Source organism: Cupressus sempervirens, chromosome 3, assembly GCF_028749045.1.
Source record: "Cupressus sempervirens isolate cs-2001-9-10 chromosome 3, ASM2874904v1, whole genome shotgun sequence".
Lineage (NCBI taxonomy): Eukaryota > Viridiplantae > Streptophyta > Pinopsida > Cupressales > Cupressaceae > Cupressus > Cupressus sempervirens.
Window position 1 is genome coordinate 212,809,986 of NC_143120.1, and position 27,225 is coordinate 212,837,210.

General features: G+C 37.3%; 1 pseudogene across 1 annotated transcript in view; it reads left to right on the forward strand.

Moving 5' to 3' along the window:
- The first annotated feature begins 1,946 nt into the window (after window positions 1–1,946).
- LOC149565573 (F-box protein At2g26850-like) overlaps window positions 1,947–27,225 on the forward strand; it is a 61,785-nt pseudogene continuing 36,506 nt past the window's right edge. The window contains exon 1 of the transcript XR_016362052.1: window positions 1,947–2,701. The product of XR_016362052.1 is annotated as an F-box protein At2g26850-like (transcript). The remainder of the gene's footprint in view (window positions 2,702–27,225) is intronic.

Genomic DNA, 27,225 nt, shown 5'->3' on the forward strand with positions numbered 1-27,225 from the left:
CCTCTTAAGGAGGAATATATTATTTTTCTTATTAAATGAATTACAAAAAATGAGTTGTCCTCACACATAGACAAGAGGACAAGCAAATTGCATGTCCTTACATGTGGACTAGAGGACAAACAACATAAGGGATACCTTCGTTTATCCCATTTAATAAATAAATATAACCAAGAATATATTACTAATTCTAATATTATCTTTGTAACTTGTGCTATCCCTATTGTTTACCTATATATATTCCCTATGCTATTCCTTGGATTGGATATTCGTTGTTTGTTGCCTTGTGTGCTTTCTTGTGTGGTATGATTTTGTAAGTGTTATTTTAGTATATTATTTTGCACTTGGGATCATGACCCTTAATGTGGTAATCTAATAAAAAACATTTTAGATATCTCAAATAATCATGATGCTGAGATATTTATAAAATATATAAATGATTTATGCAATCAAGGTAAGGAACATTGAAAGAAAGAGCTAAATGAGATATATTAATTGAATAAACAAGATCCACTAATGTTGAAAGAAACATTATATTGGTTAGTTAAATAGTTTGAATGTGTTTATTAACATAAAACTATAATTAGACAAGTTAAATAAAATTTTAAATATTTTAATTAGAAATATGATTGGTTGAATTAATTAAATAAATTTTGATTGAGAATAGATTCTAAAGACATTATAGATGTCTAAGAATCACAATATTAAAAGATTTATAAAAGATTTAAATATTTTTATAATATTCACTCTAACAATATTTTGTAAAGGACACATTTTGAAATTTTTTTTCCACCTTTTCTTAATCTTATTTCTACTAAGAGTCAAATATAGCCTCAAATACGAAGATATTCATATATTTGATAAAGATTTTTAGTTTGTATATATCTATTATTTCAACGACTTATTTTATTTGTTTTGTTAACTATGAAATAAACATCTTTGAATTTATTTGACTAAATATTAAACTTGAAATAATTTAATTTATATATTTTATTGATTACAATATAGAAATTAATTTAAAACTAGCAATTGAATTGGAGTGGACCATGGCGTTTGAATATAGCATTTAGGATTTGTTCAGAACTAGCAATTGAATTGCAGTGGACCATGGCATTTGAATATAGCATTTAGGATTTGTTCATTCATTTTGTCTCTAGTTTACTTGATAGATTTTTAAGTCCACTAGACTAAGGAATAATCTAATGGACTCTATGACGTATTAAAGCTCGTGATGACAGTTAATTGAAAACCCAACAACTTTCTGTCCACCCCACATGTCTTCTCGTTGAATGCCTCAGTATAGTGGAGCGTAGCAATCTGACTGTAAGTTAGTGTGGGGTCCTCGGTTTACAATTCCACCTCCATTGCCAATGGGGGATTCCTCTCTAATTTGCGCGCATTGTTTTGTGTGCCGAACAAGGCATCTTCTTCGCATAAGGCCTGTCAAATGCACTGGAATTCTGATGGGAGGCAGCTGCTTTTTTGACACCAACATGTCTTGGGGCTGACATTCTCTGGCATTGAGAATGGTGGTGGAAGACAAACTCACCACCAACTTTGTTCATCTGGAAGAAAGGGAAGGTAAACACCTAGACGCCCATTTAGGTCTATTTTATGTTACGTGGGAATTAGAGAATAGAAGTAAACAACTAGTTTTTAGTGTAGTGCATCTGTTGTTGCGCATGGGGCACTAGATCAGCATTCGCGATTTGTGCCCTTCAGTTTTTTGTTGGTTTATAGGGATTAAAATAAAACCCTCATAAATTTAATGTAGTTTTGGTGGAAAGCAAGAGGGCTCTCCTGGAGGGAACATAGGTGGTTCGCTTTTGCTTCTGCTTCTACTTTTGCTCCATGATAATAGTGGATCAGGAAAAGCAGATCGTTTTCATTTTTGTGCCACCCAATTTTCTCAAAAAATTTGACTTACAAATGAATTGCCTCTAGATATCTTTCTCTTTCTTGTGGTTGTCTGGACTTGTGAAACTGTTCTCTTGGAGGTGTTCACTATAAAGATCAAGTCTGTAACACAGGCAACCGCATTCATGTTTCCTCTGTTTTCCACGAGCTCATGAGCAGCAAACTTGGATGCTATGGATATTAATTTCTCGAGCTTTATTTATTGCCGTCAATGAGATGAACATTCATTCTGCTTGCAAACTAGTGGGAATCTCGAGCTCAATTGTGGAGTTTATTGCAAGTGGAAGCTTTTTGTCAAATTTGTGCTGCCATGTTGTTGAAGAGCAGATGTTTTCAGAAAGTAGAAAATGTAGACGAGATACAGGATCTAAATCTTGTAGATTTACCTGAGTTAGTACTGGAAAACATACTGAGAAGGCTTTCTCCTGAAAGTCTCTCCATCACTGCATGTGCATGCAGAGATCTGAGGAGGATGTGCAGTAGTGATCATCTTTGGGAAGGCCATATTAAGAGGAAATGGGATAAAATTGTAGGACCAGAAGCACGAAAGGAATGGCAGTGGACCATTGCATTGAATGTAGAACCAGTAACTGTAAACTGCAGAAAAAGCAAAGTTTGGAGTTTGTCATGGTGTTGCATATGGCCATGGTTATTGTCCAAGCAGAATTCACAGCCAGTTTCAAAAAATAACCTGAAAAGCTGCTCACAACGCGGATCATTAATGGCATGGTACTGGGCACTTGACAGTGGTGACTTCTGGTTTCCAGTTCAAGTGTACAATCGTGAGGTAAAGTTGTTTGTCTTTTGCTTCGATTCTTCCCCGTGGTGATTAATTTAAAGGTTTCTCTTGTATTTATGCCACCATCTTTATGATTAGTCTAATTGGCAGTATGTTGCAACTATGAAATCTGTTACTCACCTTTCCTGTCCACAAAACTGTAACCTAAATGCAGACCTTAGAAACGGTAAAGGTTATGCATTAGGTCACAAGGAATATGAGACTCCCCATTATGGGAACGGGGGCCATTTTCGATTTAGGTTATATATTTTTTCAAATTTTAAGCCTGTTGGACTTCAACCTCATGACCAAAGCTCTGGAAGGAAACTAGACCTTCCCAATCTTTTTACTACATAAATAAACCGCATAAATAGATTCATAAGAAAGAGATCTAGTCTCATCTTTCGCTTTACCTTATACATTGTTCAAATCATGTATACTTAAAGTTTCAACCGCATGATCGCAGCCCCACAGTGAACTGAGTCTTGTTAATCTCTATATTAGACTAGAATCTATATACTCTATAACAAGAAACTAGTAAGAGGTTTGCTAGTTGGCTGTGAACTTTCAGTGCTTTCTTTTTACAGCTATATATCATTCTTTACTTTTCATTTTAGCAATAAAATCTGTGTTCTTTTGTGGTCTGGTGAATGATTTGCTCATGAGCTACATCTATACTTGCATTTCACTCTCTGCCCAAGAATGTGACAACTTCAAGAAAACGTTGTTATGTTTTTAGATTCCATGTACTAACATGTAGCATTGCTCTCAAAGTTTGTTTTTTATTTTTGGCATTGTTGATGCAGTGCGATGCAAGAGAATCCCCAAAGGATGTATCCTAGACCACAATCTGGTAGAAACCCCCAAGATGAATCTAAACTTGTGCTCGCAAGCCACCAAACAACCTTCTTGTTTTCCAAGCCCACACTTAGCTACTAGCTTTGTCAAACTTCACTCCTCTCCGCTACTCCATGCTGAATTCCATGCTGAATGATGATCCAAGACATCACAAGACCCTCTAGTTATACTAAACCAAGCCATAGGTTGGCCTAGCATGTTACATTTAATAAACACTCACATTAAATAAACCCTCAAGACACAAGTCAGCTTGGAAACAAACATTAAATACATGAAATAACTAAATACCTAGGACAAGCCCCAAGTTTACAATCATAACTAACTTATATGACCACATAAAAGTACGCGCATTTAGACATAGGTTCATGTGCCATCCAACTATCCAAATCCGAGAGGGCACATGCCAACTCCTCGGAATACAATTTCCAAAGTCCGTCAATAAATCAGGAACACGTTACTAGCAGCCACTAAAACAGCTCTAACTTCAAGACAATTACTCCAATCATTATGTGCACTTAGGACAAGGTTCCTCAATATGCCTTGAACACATCCCTAACTGCACAAACCGTAAGTCCACAAATCTGAGCCCGATGCTCCTGCATACAGGATTGCTGACTACCCCAGGATGCTCTTGCAACAATTGTGAACCACCCTTTGTGGGAACAAAAGTCCTAATTCATTTATGACCTTGAAGATAATCATCTATACTCTTTTATAGTTTAATGTTAGTGTGAATATTGTATTTTTGAGTTAGCACAAGTCTGGTGCTTCAGTGGTACTTGTCTAAAATCTGCTTACTCTTCCAAATCTCATAAATGTTGTCAAAGAGATATGTTCAACTTCTTTCAACCACAGAAACACTCAACCCAAGAGAGCATAGTTGTATGCTCAAAATGCAGATGGTATTTGGAATGGATGATTATTTTCAGTATCCTGTTTCTTTAGTGTAAATTTCAAAGATGACTGTGAGAAGCAAACTGGCTCCAAAATGTTTTGTATTTACTGGATTCCGAGTCACCTTCCAAAGAATGTGATTGTAAGATCTATATTGAATAAGACATTTAACTAAAAGGAGTTGCAGCTAGAAATGGAGCAGAGAACTTAAAGATTCGAACCCCATCTTTCTTGCTGTTTGAAGAATCCTTGCTCTCAGATCTGTTACTGCTAGGTTACTCCAGTCCCCTGGCTGTTGCCACTCAAAAAGCCCTTTGTTATTTGAAATAGCTTGCTGCTGCAGCTTAGTAGTTTGGCAATCAATGATACTGTAAATTTATAACTCGTTATGATTTTTAGAGCTTCTTTTAAGAAAAGTAACTTTTTTTGTTTTTTAGAACTGTTGTGATTGCCATATGGCAACCATAGCACGAATATCCTTGCTATACCTTATCCACACCTTATGATCTATGAACTCCTAACTTAAGGAATTTAGAAATCAACCACAATTAATCAACTAACTCTTTGCTTTGCAAATTAAAGTGCTGGTTGCTTAGAGAAAGGATTATAGTGCCGTAAACAAAATAAGACTTAACATGCAGACAAATCCTGGAAAATCCTTAATGTTGAGGAGAAGTTAGTCAGTCCCTTTGGAAGTGGCACTGTGTCTTGAGTACTCTCATTTATTAATGGCTACAAGATATACAACAAACCATAATTCTTTCTTTATACTTTTCCTATTTCTCATGCAATGAACAAAAATGCACAACAATTCCCATTTCTTGGGATGCCAGTGGTTTGCTTACTCACATACAAGCCTTATTTATAGATTTTACAATACATATTTAAGTTTCCTTGGCAATGGGGAAAATCAACAATCAGAGGATGGAGGAACATGTGTGGGTTTTGGACTTTGCTGCATCAACAGTAACAGAATGCTTGCACAACTATGGTAAATTCTAGGCTCTGTTGCACCCCGATACAGTCCCTGTTTGACACAGTTCTACAGCATTGTAAAACACCAGTTCCTGCATCTGAATTTCACCTTATGTTCATAATTGTAGTTATATATATATATATATATATATATATATATATATATATATATATATATATATATATATTTTCAGATCCTTTTGGAACACCTTTTTCTTAGGATGCCTTTTGGTCCCACAAAAGCTTAATGGGACACCAAATGAGGAAGGAGTTCTCCTATTCTCTTCTTAGAATAATTCTTGGTTTGTCTTACCTTCTAATGGTTTGAGTCCAATCTTCCAATGTTCTTAAACTTTATTTCTTATTTCTCATCTTCCTTTTAGTACTGGATCTCCATGGAGTATAGTCTGACCTTCCACACCCATGTCCTTCAAAGATTCACTTGATCTATATCTTCATCTAGCACAGAGAGCTATAAAGTTGCAAATACTCACAATTTACAATTGAATGCATTTTCATGAAAGGATGAAGATTAAGTTTTAATGCATTTTCACCTATAGCCTCAAAAAATTGTGAATGGTCCATATCTTGATGGTTTAATTCATAGTAACGAGACTCGCTGCGAGTCAGGCGAGTTGCCCGGGTCAGCGAGTTGGGTAATCTCAGCCGGGTCAAAATGGCCGGTAACCTTGGTTCGGTGGGTCACCTTGGGTGACTTGCTTGACTCTCTTGACTTAGCTGACTCACCTATCTCGCCTAGCTGACTCAGCTGACTCATCTGACTCGCCCGATTTTTAATTTTTGTTTTTAAAATTTTCTTAATACATCTAAAATTTACCTTTGTCCTTATGTAATCGATTTATGTTTTGCACGTGATCAAATTACCTTCTATTTCATGATGTTATTGTGTCTTTAAACTTTATTTAATAATGGGTGAATGGAATGTTCTTTAAATCCTAAAAAATCTCTAAATTTAAAGGGTTTTGTCACTTTACCGAGTCACGGGCAAGTTTGAGCTGGGTCACGAGTCGATTTGCCCTTGCCAAGTTAGGGCTGGGTCCGAGTCTCGTTACATTGGTTTAATTTCCTTTGCTTGCCCAAGGGAATCCAAACTTTGTCTCCCACCTTCACTTTATGTTCCTTCCTATGTTGATCATGCCTTTTTATATATTTGTAGTGTTCTTTCCAATTGTGCTTTCACTTTGATTAGGATTTGCCTTATCTTCTCGAGAAATCTAGATGCACTAGTCATTTCAATGTCTTGTTCTGCTTGCTCCTCTTGCTTATTAAAAACAACAAGTGAGCTGTAAGTCAGATATTCTAAGCATGGTTTGGATGACCACTTATTAGTAGAATAGTGCAATACTCCATTATATGAATGCTGAATGTATGGAAGTGATTAATCTGAGGTCTTCAGATGCTTAATATTCTACCCTCTGATGACTTGTAGCAAGGTCCTATAGGCCACCTCTATTTCACTATTTGTTTGTAGGTGAAAGGATGTGCCTTTCATTAGCTTGGTGTCCATCATGCTCCCTATTGTAGACCAAAACTTACCTACAAACTATGTATCCCTATCAGGATAAATTCCTAAGGAAGCCCAAAATTTATCCAAACACTATCAAAGAACATCTCAGCTGATTCTTTCCCTATAATAGTCTCTTTACAAGTCACTAGTGCACATATTTCAGTTAACCTGTCAACTGCCACAAGTAAGTAATGTCCATGTCTATTTATAGGCAAACTCCCTATAATTCCATAGAAACACATTCCCATGGTCTTCTTGAAATAAGGAAAAGCATATATACTCCTTCCTTTCCTAATTTAAATTTGTTAGTTCAACACAATCTAGAACTTCTATTAAGCCCTGTTACCTCTACCATCATTTTGGGTCATATTACATATCTTCCATTGTTTTCTCAACACTGGAGTGACCCACCATTTTCGATGTATGCACCTCCCTCATTAGTAGAAGCCTTTGTGCTCTTGGCACAGACAAGTATCCTATCTTACTAACAACTAGTCTTGAATATAGAATTTTTCTTTACAGTTTACAATTTCTTGTGATATATGCTCTTCATATTTCCTGCCAAAATATAATATTTAGATTAATAATCATAATATATAAAGTAAATATATTGTGCAGTATATATGTAATAATAAAAAATATGATTGATATAATCTATATAAATAATATACAATATGTTATTAATATAATTATATTATTCATATAATATAATATTAGATTAATATAATTATTATGTATGAAAGGACGTGACTAAGAATGAAAAACTATATATATAGAATAATAACATTGAGAAATCATCATTCAGAAATATGGAGAAATAGGAAGAAATTATATGCAACTAGTCTGCAATCGGAGAATAAAAAAACAGATTAATGCTTTAACTCCTGAAAATAAACTAAAAATAGGTTAAAGGGATTTAGAAAAGGTTATTCCTACTTAATCTTATTAAACATCTATCTTGTTGGATTGCCGAGATTCACAAACCAGGATGGGCTCCATTGGCAAACACAACTATGCACGGTGCTATCTTCGAAGGTTATACAAATGATTTTCAAATTACTAAGCATTTATCAATCCTATTAAAACATACAGAAATGATAAATATACTCTGGAATTGAACTAAATTTCATAGATAAATCCAAGCCAACTATAGATTGCAACATGCATCAACAGGATTCAAATGGTATGAATATAGGAACTTCAACACAGACATAAATAACTTTCATGAACTAACTGAATCTGAATTGGAAATAAATTTTGGAGAAGGTAGAACCATGCAAACGCACAAACACAGTTTTCACGAATTCTATGATAAATCTACATTCGTTTCACCAGCATAACAACAGAAATTCTTGAAATCATTCTACAAAATGAGGAGAGGCATAGGCCTTTTATGGCTTTTACAATTTGGATCAGTGATCAGAATTATATATCATCAAGGGCCATGATTTCTCCTCTAGAAACGTCCTACTATTACTCCTAGAAGACAAAATAGTCACCTAGTTCCACTACAGGACAAATTACATGCTTTGCAAGGAGAGTAAGACAAAAGAGTAGGTATTTGAAATACAATTTTACTTTTCAATATAACTTCTGGTTTGACTTTTAAGAATTTCCAATTCTGTTTACAATAAAGTACATTTTTAAATATTCATCTCAAGAATATTCCATTCTTTGATTGACATTCTCTTGGTGTTAGAAATACAATTTGATTTTTTAATATTACATCTGGTTTGACTTTTAAGAATTCTCAATTTCTTTTACATTAAAGTACATTTTTGAATATTCATCTCAAGAATTTTCCATTTTCGGATTGATATTCTCATGGTGTTTTCTCAAATTTCCAGAAATTCAAAAGGTGCTCCTTGAGTTTGTATGACATCCTTTGATGAGTAAGAAAGTTGAAGCGCCCTTGCACTTGTACTTCATTTGAATGACATTTTAGCTTCCTCTAATTCTTGAATAACCTCTCTCAATTCCCTCTAAGGCATCCTCCGAATGCGTATGTGGACATCTACACGACGACATCATGCAACCATCATTGTCCATATCATTATTTTCATAGTTGAGACTATCTAAAATTCGACCTCATCATCATTAACCTGTAATGGGCACCCTAGAAATGCCCAAAAACTGAACCAGCTGCTGATAGAGATTTTAATGTCTTTGCATAGATTTGAAACCATATAACATGAACAGGAAGGAATTTATGCAAACTGAAGATTAAACTACTGTTGAAATAATATTAGTTTTCAAACTAATAAAATCAAATACATAGCAAACTTTTCCACTCACTAATTACTCCAGTATGTAAAATCATCCCTTCACAATGGCATAAGCATTGGACAAGGAGTGAGAATGATATGAGCAAACACCCAATCTACCTGTAGCTGGAAATGCGCCCAAGCTTCCTGTTAATGAAGCCAATAGCACTGAATTCCAAAGGCCAAACCCTAAAGGAATGACGTCTAGAAATACATCCATTTTCTTCTCATATTCAACCTGCCTAACAATAGCCACAAAATCTACTTTTATTTCTACTTCATAGGGTTGACCACTTTTCACAAGTAATGTGGATAAATAAAATAAAATAAACTAAAATAAAAGGCTAATGGTTACACAACTAGACAACTGTTAAAGTGGGCACATTACAGTGCGCCCCCCTTGAAATTGCTTGTTCTCAAGCAGCCTTAGTCCTGTTTGCTGTAACACCCTGTTCTGCAAAGTCCTTTCCCTGGTATCTAGAATAGCGTCAGGAAACAATATGAAAATCCCCTCCTCATCCAATGGTGGCAAATCTATAGAAGGCACAACTCTCTGACCAATGGCTTTCTTGAGCTTCGACACATGAAACACATTATGCACCCAACTGCCCTCTGGAAGCTCAATCTTGTAGGCAACCTTGCCCACCTTGCGAATCATTTTGTAGGGGCCATAAAACCTAGGCTTCAACTTCTCTGCTCCGCTCTTCTCGAGTGATGACTGTCTGTATGGTTTTAACCTCAAGCAAACCATATCCCCAACCTCAAAGCTACTCTCTCTCCGGTGCTGGTCAGCATACTATTTTTGTTGATTTTGGGCTTGTATATTCTCCTTGAGCACCCTCAAAATATCTTGACTATCTTGCAAGAAGTCTTTGGCTTTGGGCACTCTACTATCCCCCAAAACCAGATCCATGAATTTAGGTGCTTCATAACCATACAGTGCTCATCTTGATGGACATATGATAAGTGGTGTTATAGCAGTACTCTCCCATATGTAGCCATTTGACCCAAGCTCTCTGTTGTGTAGTCACATAGTTCCTCATATATCCTTCCACCCATTTATTCACAATTTTTGTCTGCCCATCTGTTTGCGGATGATAACTAGTGCTAGGTGTAAGATCTGTGCCACACAACCCAAACAATTCCTGCCAAAAAAACTCATAAATTTACTATCCCGATCACTGACAATGAAACTAGGTAGCCCATGTAACCTGAATATCTTTCTGAAGAAAAGATCGGCCACCTATGTTGCTGTGTAGGTGGATGGAATAGCAAAGAAGTGAGCAAACTTCGTCAACCAGTCAACTACCACAGATGCGATCTCTCCCTTGTACTTGTGGTAAACCGGTGATGAAGTCCATAGAAATACTTTCCTATTTCCTATCCGGAATGGGTAAAGGTTGTAACAACCCTGCAGGATATGTGTGCTCTACCTTATTCTGCTGACAAATTGCACACTCCCTGACATGCTTTTGAACATCATCTTTGAGCCTTCCCATGTGAACCGCTCACAGATCTGCCTGTAGGTCTTAAAGACCCCTAGATGTCTAGTTGTAGGTGCATTGTGAAATGCCTTTAGTATTACCTCCCTAAACTGTGATGAAGGAATCAAATATATCCTACCTTGGAACTTGATCAATTTGTCCACCACCATATAACGATCATCCTGTATGGTGCTTGCAATCACTCCAAAAGCCTAACTTTTCCTCGCATACTCTATGGTAATCCTATTTCTCCAATCTCTGATGATCTCAGCTAGAGCACAATTATGAGTTCTCTAGGATAAAGCATCTGACACTATATTCTTCTTACCTTTGGCAAACTCAATGTCAAAATCATAAGCCTGCAACTTCGTAATCCACTTATGTTGTCTATCATTCAAATCATGCTAGCCCATGAAGTATTTGATGCTGTTGTGATCAGTCTTGATAACAAACTCCCCCCCAACTAGGTAGGATTGAAACTTGGCCAATGCATGCAGAATAGCCAACATCTCCCGATCATAGATGGAATAACTCCTCACCACTCCATGGAGCTTCCTACTCACAAGACCAATGGGATGCTTTTCCTACATCAAGACTGCCCCAATCCCATCACCTGACGCATCACAATGAAGCTCAAATGGCTTCGTGAAGTCCGGTAGAGCTAATACTGGAGATGATGACGTTGCCTTTTTGAAATGATCAAAGCATCTCTGAGCTGCCCTTGTCCATGCGAAGGCGCCTTTCTTGGTAAGGTCTGTCAAGGGTGTAGCGTCCTGTGAAAATCTCTTAATAAATCTCCTTGTAAGAATTTGGCTCAAGCCAGAATTCACCCAAGACCAAGGAACTCAAACACAAGAACAATAGTACACCAATAGAGAGAGTATGATCAAAATGATGATATATTCATTCAATATGCCACATATGCCACATCTCAGAGTACACTAGGAGTGCCTGTATATAAAGGCCTTAGGAGAGCTTCTAGAATGCATAGAAATCAGCATCATGATAAGTCATACAACTAGGCACATGTCCACCACATATGGGTTATACTCCATTAAGCACAAAAGTAAGTGTGATGATGTGAGGATAAGCCTACAATGGTGTAGCATGCAAATTAGTGGTGTAGACAACATGTGCTAAATTATGAGTGCGAATAATTGTGTTGTCAACATGACAACTCAGTGAATGATGCAAATTCTAGTGTTGTAGACACCATGTGCATAATTAGAGTTGCATACTTCTGTGAGAGTACACAAACTCCTAAGTGTCTCACCTAAATAAATGATAAAATAATGCAATATAATAAAATAATGCATTAACTTAAGTAAACTTAAGTAAAGTTTAAATAGTAAATACTTATCTACACCAACACCCCCCCTTAAGTGCAACTTAGGGGAATGCCCTTAAGCTTATGAAATTTAGGATGCAATGCATGATGGGTCCCGACTACTAGGCCATGTTAGGTACCCATGTACATAATGCAAATGCAATCTCTCATAAAGCGGAGAAAGAGGGAAAACCTCGTGGGAAAAACTCTCCCCCAAAAAGAGAGATGAGCCGATGTATGGATGGATGGAGTAATCAAGATCCCCCCATTACGACATACATCCAGTATATACATAAGAGAATGATGAGAAGAGAAAGAGACAGGATAGGCTTCCCCCTCCAAAGATGAATACCTGCCAATGACTGCTCCGATGAAGAAGTTGATCCAAGATTGCAGAATGGTGTTCCTCCCCTTAGGAAGAAACAATGCCAAAGGTACAAATGAGACGCTTCGACTGTGCGTGGAAAGAATCCTATGGATAAGTGATGTCTCTGAAACCTGCTCAACTGGCTGAAGAACCTATCTCAAAGAACTATCTGTCTGCTCAACTAATGAAGAAGCTCTCTGCAATTGTTGATCATAAGTATCCACAATCACTTCAACCTGTGACGATCGATCATGTAGAGAATGAACAAGAGGGTTAGATGGAGCCCTTGTCACAACTGAAGGAGGTGATTTTGCATCAAGAAGAAGCGGCAGATCATCAATACTGTCCCCCAAATCTGTCACTGAAGCTGTACTTGGAAGATTGGATGTACCTTGCTGTTCTGGACCTATCACTGTGGCTATGTATGCATGTGGACTGAACTGATGTAGTGACCTCTTTTTGCAACTGTCGATAGAACCCCACGTGTCTGAATCTGTTGAAGCACTATTGCTGGGGTCACTATTAGTTTCCACACGATATGATGTGCAAAGAGGATTAGAGGACAAGCTTGGTGAACTTTCCTCAAAGTGTACATCCTCCACAAAAATCTGATGTGTCTCTAGATCTAATAGTCTGTATGCCTTCACACCGTCTTCATAACCAACGAAGGTACAAAGCCGAGGTGACTGTGCTTTGCAACCCTTGGAAGATGTGTTTGCCCATGCAGGACAACCGAAGACTCTGAAGTGTGTCACAATAGGTTTTCTATCGCACCATGCCTCAAAATGAGTCTTGCCATCTAAGGCTAGATGGGGAGACCTATTTAGAATGTGAGTGACACTATGGATTGCTTCGACTTCAAGTGATGGATCTAGAGACTTGGCTTGTATTATGCAACTTGCCATAAATTAAGAGTTCGGATCCTCAATGCTGCAACATCTGTCTTATGTAGACTGAATGCTGGTGGATTTTGAAGATCAATGTCCTCAAGTCTGCAAAGGTCTTTAAATCTTCTGTTCACATACATGCTTCCATTATCCATTCGGAGTACTTTGATGGCTTTCCTGGATTTATGTTCTACATGAGTCTTGAAGGCTAGAAACTTGTCCAACACTTCATTCTTATTATGAAGAAAATATACCCAAGTGTATCTTGAAAAGTCATCAACAAAAGTCAGTATGTAGCGACCCTGGCTGAGTGCAAAAGGACTTGCTAATACCATGTGAACCATCTGTAGAACACCTGGTGCTCTTGAAGACTTCCCTTTCTGTAACTTCCCCTCTGGATGCATATCCATTGAATTTGTTGAACATTCACTCGTAGAAAAGTTGATTTGGGGTAGACCTTTGACCATTCTGTTTGTGCAAAGTTGCTGAAGGTAGCGGAAGTCAAGATGACGAAAGCGCTGATGCCATAATTGCATTGTTGAATTTGATTGAGATAACAAGGCCTTTAAAGGAGACTTGGGCACAAAATGGGAGAAAGAGTACAACCTTTTGTTGTGATTCACTTTCCCCACTGCAACCAATGAATTGTCTTTAAGACTGTGCACCTGTGCTGAGTCTGGAAGGAACTCAACTCTATGTCAATCTCCAAGGTGAGTGATTTGGTAGATTGATAGGAGATTTGAACTTAGGTTTGGAACATAGAGAACATCTTGAAACTCTCCATTTTCCATATCCATGCTTCCTTTTCCTTCAACTTCTATTTTGCTATCATCTCCCACGAAAATGTGCGGTACCTTTGACTACTTCAATGAAGAAAAATCCTCCTTTGAAGAACCCATGTGATATGAGGCACCTGAGTCAAATATCCATTCCTTCGAAGAATTTGAATTTGCTATGAGTGCTTGCCCTTTGCCCTTTGAATCTAAAGAAGACCCTTTATCCTTATAAGCATTAGGCAATGAAACAATATGTTTTTTCATAATTTTGGTCAACTCATCAATCTTCTTAAGATAACACTCATGCTCTTCATGACCTGATTTCTTACAATAGGCACACTTTTTCTTCTCCTTATTGTTGTCCCCCTTCTTGTTGGAATTTGAGGAAGACTTGCGTTGTTGATTGGATTGTGGTGTTGTCTTTTCTACATCCTTTGATTCGTTCCTCCATTTCTTCTGCTTACCCTTTCCTTGATTTGAAGATTGTCCAGCTGAATTTTGAGAACCCTCATTGTTGGCCACCGATGCTTTAGACTTAGGTGATTTGAGAATCCCCATTGATTTCAACTTCTTTTCTTCAGTATCCAACAGATCAGCATATTCATCAAAAGTGACTTTCTGATAGGTAGACCCTAAGGTAGTCTTAGAGGTGTTAAAAGAAGAGATAAATGTGGAATACTCCGATGGCAACTTGTTATGTATGAGATAGATCAATCTGTCATCTTTGATTGAATTGCCACAATTAGTAAGCTTTGTCCTTAGTTCATTCACCTTGATGATGAAATCCTGTATTGAATCATATGACTTAGGATCTAAGGAGACAAGCTCATCTTCAATTTTGAACATATCCTCTTCAAACACTTTACCATATAGGTTTTTGAGGGTATCCCAAGCTTCGTTAGATGTAGAACACTTCTTAATTTGATACATGATCTTATCATCAAACCTCCAACATATATCACCTAGGGCTTTCCTATCCATTGCTACCCAAGCTGAAATATCACTTGCTGATACTTTATCACTTGTTTAGGAAGAGTACCATCTACATATTGTGAAACTCCATTATGCATTAAGTGATACCACATTTTTATGGACCATGTAGCATAGTTATGAGGAGTTAATTTAGGAAACTTAAAGTTGTCCATAATGCAAAAAATGAATGAAAAGTACAGAAAAGAGAGAACACAACACCAAGAACACCCCCCCCTTTTCACTAAATCAAGAATCCCCCCCTCCCCCAAAATAGATGCTTTTAGCACTTTATCAGTGGTGCTATTACAATGGGCCACTTGCCAATTTTGGCCTTCGTGGACTTCTGATTTTGCTTCTTACAACCTCTTAATGAATTACAAATCTGGAACTTTACAATGTGCTACAATTCTGAAGCAATACAAAGCAAAGAAACACTCTATTGCTGAAAGTGACACTTTTGTCCACACAACCCTACAATCTAACTGCAGATCCGAAAAGTAGACAAAAAATAACGCACTTTCAAAAAAAATGGAACCTATTTTTGACTCTAGATGTGCCCATACAGAGCATTTGAAGTTGCAAAATGCAGGATTATGCAGGTACAGTCGCCAAAAAACACAAATTTTGACAAATCTGTTAACCAAAATCAGAAAAGAGCTGCACCACTGAAAAGTTTAGGAAATTCTACCTAATTTAAAAAAAAAAATTGCACAGTCCATATGGCTGAGATATGGCCTTCCGAAGTTGGACTGCAAAAACCAAAATCAATCTGGAGAGGGGTCGCATCAACAAAAGAGCGGGTTAAATTTGATAGTCATACGACCATTGTAGCAGTTATAATTTGGCTTGGAATGACAATCAGAGGGCCGTCAATTTTAAGCCAGGAAAAAAATGATGTCAGCGCACTCCAAGCCCGAAGATGACATCAACATGATTTCATTAATGTACAAAATAGTACAGATTGGTATGGTGGATGACGTGTACTGTACGGTCATTGACTTTTCTGCTGACGTGGGTCCACATAGGCAGGTGACTATATGCCATGTGTTTGCTTATGTGGAGTGCTAACTTGGAGTACGGTACAGAGATGATTGGATTTGTCGTACGCTGACTGAGACGCTCGGCTGCATCAGATTAAGTGGGTGACTTGTCATTGCTTGTCTGCGTGGACTAATGTGGAGCAGCCGTGTGGCTCCCACAGTTCAGAGCTGAGGGAATGAAAACATGTCGTGTGGCACAACACCCTGCGTTGTCACTGACGTGGTAGTGGGCGAGAGATTTAAAATGCTCGCCGGAAAAAATACAATATAGGCAGATTAGTTTCTCAGTGCCGGGATGTTGAAGCAGTGATCATTGGACAAGCTTGTTACGAGTGTTGGAATCTTTTCCACGTCGAAAATGCAGAGCGGGTCGGATTTTTGTAGATTAATCCCACATGTGTGGGAACAGCTTATGCGGAGCTGTATAAAAGAAATGAGGCATGCTTGTTTGAAATAAAAAGGTCGCTAGTGGATTGAAAGCACGGTGTGGTATGGGGCTACCAGACTTTGATTGTTCGGCCAGATTTCTATGGTGTACGGCCTGCAGAATATTAATTGCAGATGCTAGTCGATTGAGATAATATCTTGCAAAATTAATAAATATCCAAAATTGCAGAGCCGAGATCTGACAACCCGGTTCTGCAAATTATTTTTCTCTGCAACTAGCCTGACTGGGCAAAATAATTTTCAAAAAAATAATATCCGAAAATAATAATTGCAAAGATAATAATTGCAGATCTAAAATACAAATAATCAGATCGAATTAGATCATACCCGAACTGCAAATCGGGGCTTCCAGGGTCCGATTTGCAAATTTTTTTTTGCTTCACGATCAACTTTCACCCAACATAGGCAAATTTATAGTCGATCTTCACTGAATTGATGTTCCAAACGTAATGGCGAGGTCAGATCTAGCTCTAGATGCTCCCAATTTCTGCGGATGCTCTAGATTCGGGTCGAGGTGCTGAAGCATGAATAGTCTTGAACGGCTATGTGTAAAGAATCTCCCCGAGAGCTCTAATACCATGTAAGAATTTGGCTTAGACTAGAATTCACCCAAGACCAAGGAACTCAAACACAAGCACAACAGTAGACCAATAGAAAGTATGATCAGAATGATGATATATTCATTCAATATGCCTCATATGTCACATCTCAGAGTACACTCAGAATGCCTATATATAAAGGCCTCAGGAGAGCTTCTAGAATGCATAAAAGTTAGCATCATAATAGGTCATACAACGAGGCACATGTTCACCAGATATGGGTTATCCTCCATTAATCATGGAAGTAAGTGCGATGATATGAGGATAAGCCTACAATGGTGTAGCACGCAAATCAGTGGTGTAGACAACATGTGCTAAATTAAGAGTGCAAATAATTGTGTTGTCAACATGACAACTCAGTGAATGATGCAAACTCTAGTGTTGTAGACACCATGTGCATAGTTAGAGTTGCGTACTTTTGTGAGAGTACACAAACTCCTAACTGTCTCACCTAAATAAATAATAAAATAATGCAATATAATAAAATAATGCATTAACCTAAGTAAACTTAAGTAAAGTGTAAATAGTAAATACTTATTTACACCAACACTCATATAAAACCTACAGAGACCAAAGAACCCCTTAAGCTGTGTAAGGTTTGTAGGAGTAGGCCAATCAACAATAGCTCTAATCTTTTCGGGATCTACCCGAACTCCATCTGCATTGATGATATGCGCAAGGTATAATAACTCAGTCAACTCAAACTGGCACTTAGATTCCTTGGCATATAGAGACTCTCTCTCTCCAAAATGGACAACACCATTTCAAGATGTTGTAAATGCTCCTCCCAAGTCTTACTGAAAACCAAAATGTCATCAAAGAGAATCAGGACAAATCTCCTAAGCTATCCCCTGAATACCTGATTCATGCAACTCTGGAATGTAGTAGGGGCATTGGTTAGCCCAAATGGCATAACCAAAAACTCGAAGTGGCCATAGTGACACCGAAAAGATGTCTTCTCAATGTCCTCCACCCTCATCCTGATCTAATGTTACCTTGACCGTAATTCAATCTTCATAAAAAAAATGCACCATGCAGCTCATCTATTTGTGGGATGGGATATCTGTTCTTAATGGTCTTCTTATTTAATGCCCTGTAATCGATGCACATGTGCATCGTCTTATCCTTCTTCTTTACCAATACTACTGCTGAAGCAAAGGGGCTCTTACTAGGCCTGATATGCTCCATCTCCAACAAATCCTTAATCGCCTTTTCTATCTCATCCTTTTGTTTCTTAGGATGACGATAGGGTGTAATCATAACTAGTTTGGCTCCCTCCTCGAGTTCAATAACATGCTCCATTCCCTTGTTAGGATGAACCCCATGCGGAATCTCACCAAAAACTTTAGCATGCCTATCAAGTATCTCCCAGATATCTAGTGGATGACTCTTCACCTATGGTTCCTGCGAGGCTGGCATAGTAAAACATTCTCTCGCCCACTCGACATCATCATGCTGAAACAATCTCTGCATTCTCCGCAAGGAGATTACACTGCAGCTCCCATCTGAAAGTCCTCTAAGTACAACAGTTCTGCCCTCATGCTGAAACCTCATCTCCAATTTTGCTAGGTTGAGTGTGAGCTCGACTAGCGAAGCCATCCATGTCATACTGAGGATGACATCATAGTCTCCCATGTCTACTACATAGAACTCATCCTCCAACTCATAGCCATCTCCAAACCTGATGTGAAGATTAGATATCTTCCAATTGCATAATAATTTGTCACCATTAGCTACCATGACTCTAAACTAGGCGTGCTCCTCGGTCTGTAAACCTCTCTTGGCTACCAATTGTGCATTTATGAAATTATGTGTAGCCCCATTGTTAATGAGTGAGATCACTTTCTGCCCCTAGATAGTAACCCTAACCTTAAATATGATTGCCTTTTGAGCCCCCGTTAATCGTGCCAATGACTTCTCACCCTCAGGAATGCTGCTCTCCTCTATATGTTATCCTCGTCTAAATCAAAGTGTTGATCCTCCCTCTCTGACTGTAACTCCTCTGCTGAGAAATACTTCATTTGATTTGCCTTAGCCTTGAGAGGACACTTATGAGATAAGTCCCAAGGCTCTCTGTAATGAAAACATAGCTTCTTCCTCCTCAACTCATTCAGGGTGTCATTATCCAACTTATTATCCCTTTTTGGCTAAGCATCCTTAAGAAAAGATTTTTTGTCCTTCTCCTTGTCCTTCTTCATATATGAATCCCTATGTTGAAATCTGCTCCTCAAAGAAGAAGGTGCTAAGTCACAAACCTTTTAGTGGCCTTTTGTAACGTAGTTGGGTCATGCCCCTTGACCCAACCCCTCAAGGGATTTGAGAGTCCGTCCATAAACAACACTACTAACCTCCTCTTTGAAATATTTGTGACCAACACAGCTAACCTCTGAAATTCACTAATATATGTCTCAACTGATCCCCATTGCTTGAGTTGTGCCAATTCCTTAAACTATAACTCGGGATCTTTGGTATCAAATCTCTCAGTGAACTCGTAAGATGTGATCTGATTATGTCCCAGGGTTACCATGCCATGGTGCCACCACTCATGCGCTGGACCATCTAAATGAATAGCCACATACTTGATAGCCTCCTCCTCAGGCATAGGATTCAACTGGAAGTATTTATCTACCTTCTGCACCCAAGGTCGTGCAGTCATCTTCCCCGAAGCATCATAATAAGGTAAAGAAAGTTTCCCAACTTTCTTTCTTAGCTCAAAGTTTTGATTTCTCCCTCCTGATCTGGACATGTGTCTCATCCTCAAGTCCATATAATTTCTAAGGGAAATATCCGCCTGAAACTCTGGTCCACTAGCCTCCTAGTCCCTCCTAAACTGGTCCTGTAACTCGGTAATTTGCGGTTCATTTACTGGTTGAACCGATGCTTTGGGTGGAAAGGTGGATAGAAGAGGTCTTGAGCTCGCTATTCGAGCTGGGCGTGCAACATGTCTAAAGTTATCGGCCTCATTCCCATTGTTGCCATGTCCATTATTACCATTAATGTTATTCTTAGGAACGTTGTTGCCTCGGCCTTCATTATTAGCATTGCCCCAATTGTTATCATTTCCCCCATTGTTATCATTTCCATTGTTGGCATCACCTGGATTAATATTGACGCTCATTTGTCTAGCCATAAGCTACATCATCATATCCATTCTCCTATTTTGCTCCTGTTGCATACGCTGCCCCTCCTCTAACATACTTAATAACCGTCTGAACATTACCTCCTAATCTCGACCGTTATTCCTGTCTCCACCTAATCCTGTATTCATGTCATTTTGGTCACCCATACTGCTGTCTTGTTTAAAGAATATCTCCTCTGTGTTTGTATGACTGGATTGTATGCCCCTTGCATGGATGAACTAGACTGTTCGCTTTGCCAATCTGAACTTCTACTTTGTCTTGCCTTGGTATTGCGGAAATTATAAAGCCCCTATCGCATGCTCAAACATAAATGCTTGGCCTTTTTAATTTCTGATTTTAGTGTTTTGACATTTTGTCAAACACTTTACCCTCTATCTGGCTATTCCAAATTCCCTATAAGACCTCCACAGGATGGCAAGACTTATAGCTCTAATACTATTGTAATGGGCACTCTAGAAATGGCCAAAAACTGATCCAGCTGCCAATAGAGATTTTAATGTCTTTGCATAGATTTGAAACCACATAACATGAACAAGAAGGACTTTATGCAAACTGAAGATTGAACTACTATTGAAATAATATTAGTTTTCAAACTAATAAAATCAAATACATAGCAAACTTTTCAACTCACTAATTACTCCAGCATGTAAAATCATCCCTTCACAATGGCATAAGTATCAGACAAGGAGTGAAAATGATATGAGCAAACACCCAATCTGCCTATAGCTAGAAATGCGCCCAAGCTGCCTATTAATGAAGCCGATAGCATTGAATTCCAAAGGCCAAACCCTAAGGGAATGATGTCTAGAATGTCACAAGAGAGGATAGACATCCTCTAATGCCAAGAACAGATTTGTAACTCACACATCCATTTTCTTCTCATATTCAACTTGCCTAACAATAGCCATAAGCTCTCTTTTTATTTCTGCTTCATAGGGTCGACCACTTTTCACAAGCAATGTGGGATAAATAAAATAAAATAAAATAAAAGAAAAGGCTAACAGTCACACAATTGGATAATTGCTAAAGTGGGGACATTACAACATTGTCGGAATCATTCGTTCTAGATCATCATAGCCAATGAATCATGGCAGTGTAGTGGATCAATCTCCTAGGATAAGAATGGGTTGGAATTTTCATCAAGTCTCAGACTGCTACTACCATTCATCACTCATTGAACCTGGACTTCCAATCTAAAATAGAATTGCTGCATTTGAGGACCTTTTTTGGAATAAGCATTTTTAAGTAGGAATGACCAGACTTCCTGTTTTGGAGGTCAACAAGTGGGGATTGGAAAAGGAATTGAATTGAGGTTCAGAACCCTTAGATCAGCAATCTTGGAATGGGAAATTTGGATAAGGAATTGTTACTTTAAATAGAAATTTGATCTATGAATTTGAATTCGGAATTAGGAATTTGAAAATTCTGAGTTTGGATTGTTGAATTAAGATTTTGAGAAATGAAATTGGAAAGTGGAAATGGAAATCAAATTCGTGAAGTTTGGACTACAATGACATCTGTTTCGCATGCTTGAATTTGGAATTTTCGCTTTCTGATTTTGCAGTTTATTACTTAGATTAGAAATTTTCACTCTTGGACTTGGAAATGACACTTGGATTCAGAAATCTGAAATTGGAATTTTGAAATCAGAAATAGGCTGCTTAAAAGAGTGTTTATAGAATGGCATTTTGGAAATGGTGGGTATGGATCAGAATTCTGAATTTCTACTTGTGTGCTCTCTTTCTTCAACTTTAAGGTGGACATAGAACATGGTGCATGTGAAGATCATTTTAGGAAAGGCACACATACCGAGCATTTTAGAAGTTTTCAAATTGTGCAATTATGCCTGCCAAGAGCCTTGGTGCGCCTTTGCCCTTTTATTCACTTTATTTCAACATGCATGGCACACATGTCAGTTATTCAGGAAATGGTGCATGTGAGCATCATTTTGGAATTTTCTTTGTTATGCCCTTCTCCCTACCAATTGTCTAGGGCCACCAGTTACCTTTTAACTATTGCATTTGCATTTGAACTTTCTTCAATATCTCAGTCCTCAGCACATAGAAGCATTGTGCAAGGATTGAGGTTCCTAGGAACCTCCCATTTAGGCATTATGCCCACCATGGATGCTCATGTGCCTCGTTATGTATAACTTGCATGTTCTTTTCATCTTGATCTTCTTATTTGGTGCACCCAACTAGTGCGCACGGCGAGGATGTTTAAGATTTCCTTCTTTGTGAATTATCCCTGTCACTTGGCTTACTGTGCCAATGATGCTTATTCCTTTGTCCAAGTCCTAGGCACATAGACATACGATTCTTGAAATTTCTAAGTTATGCCATATCCCTACCACGATAGTAAGTCTGCCTTCTAGTGTAGATGTTTAAGAATTCCTTCTTTGTGCGTTATCCCATCACTTGGCTTAGTGCGCCAATGGTGCTTGTTCCTTTGTTTAAGTCCCTAGGCACATAGAGGAACGAACCTTGAAATGCCTTAACCTTGCCAAGGTAATAAGTCTGCCTTCTTCCTTTGCATATTGCATGTTTGTTTTTATGGGATTTTCCTTGTTGAGTCTCTTTCCCTTCAAGTGTTTAAAGCTGCCACTTCGTGCTTCCTTCTCCATTTCTTATTTGCTTGTTGGTTCATTCCCTCCTTATCCTTAGCCATATTCTCTTCCTTTATATTTGAAGTAGTGTTTCTTTCTTATGCCCTCTTCACTTTGTCTCTTTCAAACTCTTCTTTGAATTAGCCACTTTTTAGGGTGTCCAAAAGATGACACGGTTCCCTGCATGTGTATTCCACCCATTTCCTATCTGTCTTCCTCTTACTGTAATCAAATTTTTTGTATTCTTTTGACATGTTTCCACTCTTGATGCATGCTTCTAAACACAAAATGACAAAGATATCCATCTATGCCTAATCTGGATGAACCAATGAATGTCTCTCTTTCTTCCTCTATGTTTCAACTCCACTTCTTCATCATCACAAAAAAGTCTTTCCATCTCAACGATATCTCTTGATAGTTGACATTGTCCAGTTTTCAATTTCTTCATCTTGAATGCTCTTTTGAGCTTCTCCATTTTCTAGACTTCTTTGTTGTTTTGGGATAGCTCTCATGCCTTGTTGCTTTATTGCCTTATGAATTTTAGGAGTGCCCCAGGTACTTCTTATCTTTATAGTCCTATTCCATTCTCGTCTTAGGCATGCTTCACTGTTACCCTTGAGTTAATCTCTTCTTATGCTAGGTATACCTTCTGATTTCCAGAGGCAGAGATAGAATGCAAGTCAAGCAAAACATTCCAGATTGGGAGTTTGAACTAACCTAAGGATTCAAAAGAAAACTGGGGTTCCCTGTAATTGGTTAGTATTGATCAACCTTTCAACTCCAATTAATATAATGAATCTTTTTACTGAAGGCTTTCGTTAAGTCTCTTTTCTTTTTTCTATTTGTCAAGCCTATGCTTTATTTTTTATGCCTTTAAAGTCCTTTTTTCTTGTTTTTGAGTGCGTGTTTGTTGGTTTTTAGTCCTTTGGTTTTGTTCACATCATTGCTTTCGGTTTTCCCTTCAATTTGATATATCTTAGGGCTTAATCAAAGTTGGCAATTAAAAGATATGACCGATTTAGTACCCAAAAAGTGGACCTTTTAGGTGCAATTGCACGAATTAAAAATATCATGTTATATTTTTAAGTTTACATTCACTTTTTGAAAAATATAACATAAATTCACTTTATGCTATGTTTTTAAGTTACTTTATGATTTGATTTTCACTTAAAGTGCACATTATGTTATATTTTTAAGTTGAGTTGCTTTTTAATTTTTCACGTAAGTGACTATGTTAACTATATAGTTTAATTTAATTTTTGTGTTTTAAATCAAAACATCTTAGTAAATATTACTTTTAAAATGATATTTGCACATTATATATTTTTCTATATAGTGTAAATATTATTTATGACCCGTTTGAGTAATATTTCATAAAAAATTAAATTAACATGTGCTTAAGTCATTACTTAAGTTGTGCAAGCATGTCTACAAGTATTTTTTCATCAAAAATATGCAATTGCATCTAAAAGGTGAGATTTTGAATGAAAATGCATGTAAGTGCATAAAAAAGATGCAAATGCATATTACTAAAACATGCAATCACACCAAGAAGGTGAGACATGCATATTGCAAAAATATGCAATGACACCAAAAAGGCGAGTTTTGCCTTGGAGGTCAATTTTAAAACATGTCATTGCACCAAAAAGGTGAGTTTTACCTTGCATGCTTTTTTTAAAACATGTAATAACACCAAAAGTGTGAGCTTTGCCTTGGAGGTCAATTTTAAAACGTCATGGCACCAAAAAGGGGAGTTTTGCTTTTAACATATGCATTTGCATCCCAAAAACCCGTTTTTGAAGATTCAGGGGCAAAAAACTTGATGTTTTCTTACTCCAAGACATGTTTTTCATCAAAAATGCTTAGATCTGCCCATATAATGGCTTGAAATCCATCACAAGAGGGGCATTTTTGAGTTTTAATGCATATATATGCATTTGGGGGTCATGATTTTGCATATTCAAGACAAAAATGACTCATATTTTTGCATTTTTTAGCCACGTTTTTGTAAAAAACACCCAGATTTGGAGCAATTTTGATCACGTTTTGGCTCAAATGGAAGTCATTTTGGCATTTCAATCCATGTATGCTATTAAAGAACACGTTTTTGCCATTAGATGTCAAAAAATCTTCATTTCATGCCTTTTATGAATTACGCTTTTACTAAAAACGCCCAGAAAATTGGGGTTTTTATCCACATTTATGCATTTCGAAGTCACTTTTTTGCATTTGGATCCATGTATTAGCATTTTGGGAAGTTGTTTTTGAATTCACAAGTAAAAAATTGACTAAAAAACATGCATTTTTTGGCCACATTTTTGCAAAAACGGCCCAGATTTTTGCATAAAAATGTCACATTTTTGTTAAAAAATCTAAAAAAATGGCATTTCAGCCTATACATTTGGATCAAGACAGGTCATTTTTGAGTTTTAATGCACGCTATTGCCTTTGGCGACTATGTTTTTGGCCTTCTCATGTCAAATTCGACCATTGAACGTCCATTACATTCAAGTACAAAAGAAGTCAAATATTTGTTTGTAAATCCAGATTTGGAGGACAATCGGTCTTCAAGTCTATAATTCTTGCTATTTTGGCTCATTGATCTTTAAGTAAGTGGACATTTTCAATCTTGTTCATTAATTTGGGCTTATCTTGCTATTCTATTGCATATTATGGCTTGTTATTGCACATTTGTCCAAATATATGCCATAATAGTGCATTTTTTCTTTAAATATGATGAAAATTCTTATTTTCATACATTTAGATTTTCTCCAAACTCCAAATTCGAATTTGCATTTTGAAGCAACTTGCTTGTTAACATGTTTGAGTTTAAGACCAAAGGCATGTGTTTGTTTTATGCTTGTTTTTCATAGTTTGCTTGCTTGCTTTTTCATTTTTCTTCATTTGGAAGAAATTGCAAACATTTCACTTCACTCCACCTTCCACCTCTTTGTGCAAGTGTATCATTTCATTCCATATTCGCCATTACATGTCAAGGCACATTGCATCCATTCCTTTCATATGCAATTACATGTAATTTCACTTTTTACGTCATGGCACATTGCATCTCATTCTCCACATTTGATTACATGTAATCTCACCCTTCATCCACATTTACATGCAATCTCATCCTTTGTTCCCATTTACACGCATTTCCATCTTTCAAACTTAAATGCATGTTTGTTTTACATGTAATCCACTTTACATGTAATGACATCCAGAGAGCCCTTTTTTACTAAAGGTCACACTTTTAAAGTCAAAAGTTATCATTTGCACGCATTTCCATTCACTTAGCCTTCATTCCTCAAGGCATCTTTATAAGAACTCATCCTTTTCTCATACGCATTTACATGCCATCCATCTTCCTAAGTTCCATTTTAGCCCTCCATGTGTAATTTCTATATCACATCCAATTCATTGCATATGTTCCATGGGTATCTAATCAATACTCGGAATATATTGTTCCTCAGAGATCCATTTTGCCAATATTCTCTTGGAGTCAGAATCCATATCTTCCAATGATGAATTCAATCCCATTGAAACTTTCATGTTGCAGCAAGTCAAGATATGCCAGAATCTCTATAAAGAATGAAGACATCTAGTAAAGAAGGTGTGCTTCAAATCAAAGAAGTGGTAGTTCATTTATTCTCCATTTTTCCAATGGTTGTCTGAGAACCGAAGTTTGTGATGGAATGCACCAAGCACTTTGTTAAAAAGAAAAAGAAAAAAAAGTTAAAGGTGCTGATGGAAAGCTGTTTTGAGTTTACATCTAGACACTGTTGAGAAGGTCTTCAAAGTGTTAGAGAGTCTAGTTTGTATTGATCTACAAAGGAGAATTTACGACAACTTGAGCAAGGAAAACTTGATCACATCAAGTTTTCAAATGATAACAGACAATTCATCAAAGAGAAACAGAGGTTATCAAAAGATGTAACACCATTGTTATCAAGGTGAATATAGTGGCACGAAATACAGGAACTCCCGCTCCTGTCATCATCCGGGATTGCATTGCCAAGTACAAGGCCCTTCATAACAATCCTTAGGATTGTTTCAATTCTCTTCAGTCTTTCTTCTTCTACTTCTTTCATGTTTGTAATTGAAGAGGATGTATTACATGAAAATGTGTAATTACATGTAATACGATTTACATGTGCAATGACATGTAATCCAATAATTTCTCTTGTTGGTTTGACCGGGTCAAACTTGGTTGAGTTGCTCCCACTTTTTCCTCCATCTTTTTCTCAATTCCTTTGCCTATATAAAGGAGTGCCCCCTCATTGTAAAAATCATCTTTTGTTGTATGCAAGAAAGCTTTGCCATACTTGTGCAAGTATAACTTTGATTGCGTAGTACAAATTTGGGAGAAAAGT